This window comes from Balaenoptera physalus (genome assembly GCF_965194825.1).
Source record: "Balaenoptera physalus genome assembly, chromosome: 3".
Classification (NCBI taxonomy): domain Eukaryota; kingdom Metazoa; phylum Chordata; class Mammalia; order Artiodactyla; family Balaenopteridae; genus Balaenoptera; species Balaenoptera physalus.
Window position 1 is genome coordinate 122,939,698 of NC_138890.1, and position 2,302 is coordinate 122,941,999.

Here is a 2,302-nt window from a genome sequence, read left to right on the forward strand (position 1 = left end):
GTCTGCAACAAGTTACTCTGACTCTGTGAGTATCAGATTTCTCATTACAGTATTTACCTTATAAGTGAAGATTAAATGAGAAAACTGTAAGTACCTAGATCAGTGCCTGTAGTCTATGACCTGTTATTAGAATTAGTAGAGAGCAAAAAGCAGAATTCCACAGTGTAATGGATTCAAGGTCATGGCTATTAAAGCAAGGTATTGTCTTTAAAATGACCCATGGAAAATAGATTAGATGAACATTCCAGTGGATAAGTTTCAGGAAAGTAGCTTTTAACCTACCACAAGCTAGTGCCGTGGTGCTCTTATTGTTCACCAACTTTCACAGCGGTGACATAACTAAAATATAGCCTAAGTCACCCCACACATGTTAGTGGTGATCAAAGAGCACGCTCCATTAAGAACGTGAGTAGAGGAACTTAGAACAGTTAGCCACTCTCACTCCATGATATTTCTAGGATGCAGAGAGAGCATTTAGTTTCTTTTTCAACTCAGTCTTTTCTTAGAGCTTATGGAAAAGAGAATGAAGGAGGTCCTCAAAAACATGATGGTCCAAGCATAGGTACACTGTTGCTATGGCATTTTTTTCATAGTTTTGCATAATTGGTTTATACCGTTTGAGTGCATATTATGTTCAGAGCACCAGACATGTATTATTTCATTCAAACTCCACCACAACCTGATGGGGAGATACTATTACTGACTTCAGTATATTGATGGAGAAACTGAGGTTTGACAAGAGTGTGTTGCTTGCCCAGGTCGTAAGTAATGTGGTGAAACCAGGATGAAACCCTAACAGTAACTCCAGAGTCTGTGCTGGAGACACAGCACAATAAGTTTGGCATCTTATATATTGGCTTTTGTGAATGTGGTAATAGTGGGCAAAAAAGTAGATAGCAACCTGAGGGGGAAAAAAACTCAAGAAATCTACTGAGAACCAAAACCATTTCCATCCCCACAGTCTCTACATTAACATAACTTTTCTATTCCGTGGGTCTTCATCAGCATAACTTTACTGTTCCAGAAAGCCCAAGAAGATGGCAATTACAAATGACTTTATCGTTCACTCCAAAGACCTCCCCAAAGACCCTTCAACTCATCTACTGAAAACATCAAAGGGTAATTTTACATCAATTTGAGCATTTTCAAACCCCTCACCTCAAAATCTTCACCTTGCTATGTCCATTAATCCTAAAGATTATATTGTGGTCCTCACCCAGCCCTAACCAGACCTCCCCACTCTCAAGATGAAAGACACACATTGAAGAAAACCATACTTCAAAATCTCAAAACTATTCCCAACCTTGCCCTCCCTATGCTGAGCCTCTGCTAAGACTGTTGAGGTGGTGATCTCTATTACCTGTAAAGCATTCGTTTCTTAACTGGGGCTGATTTTGCCTCCAAGAGGACATGCAGCAATGTCTGGAGACATTTTTGATTGTCATGACTGGGGATGCTGCTGGCCTCTAGAGGGTCAGGGTCAAGATTGCTGCTAAACATCCTACAATGCCCAGGATAATCCCCCTCTTCTGACAAAGAATTATCCAGTATCAAAAGGTTATTTTGATAATATTTGGGGGAGCTAGAATTCAAACCACTAATTAGCAATGTCTAAATTCATTCTATATAGAAGTATCTCAAACTCTGAACCATTCTGGCTATGTTCTTATTCTCATTGCTATTCATTTCCAGTATCCCTGCAGGTTAGTAAGCCCCAAATCCATGGTGCCCATCCTCAAGAATTTCATCCCGAGAGTCTATACTACAGACAAATACCTGACTTTCTTTTTATGGTGTTTTCCATCTTCTAAGAAAAGAGCACCTGGTGGTTCATTTATCTTTAATTTCTATACTTCGTATTCTGAATGAGCAGTTTGAATTGATGGACTTGAGACCACAGTTTTTTAGGAGATATCCTTATCTGTCTTAATAACTAGAGTTTCTGAAGGTGTGAAAATGGCTTTAATGAACAGGAAGCTTGTTCTCCTGAAACCAAACAGCACTAAATCATAGCATACTAAAAGTAATAGAGAATATGGAATACTGCCTTTGGAAATTAGAATTGAATTTTACCTTTTCTTCTAGATATTTCCACGGATAACAATATTTCCTTGGACATCAGTGTTTGAGTTATAAGATCAATTTGTAACTGAAAATATAAACAGTCTACCTTTCCTGCCTGTGGTGGGTAAAAGGAAAAAGCAACTATATATAGAAAGAGTTCAAAAACTGATATCACTTAAGTCTTGAAATACTGTGCAGTGATTTTCTTTCATTTTTCTTTTCTTTTTTTTTTTTGCAG

At 38.1% G+C, this 2,302-nt stretch overlaps 1 pseudogene across 1 annotated transcript in view; it reads left to right on the forward strand.

Moving 5' to 3' along the window:
* The window catches only part of LOC309658535 (ras-related protein R-Ras2 pseudogene), a 70,613-nt pseudogene that overhangs the window by 40,852 nt on the left and 27,459 nt on the right, over positions 1-2,302 (forward strand). The gene's annotated exons all lie outside the window — the stretch shown is intronic.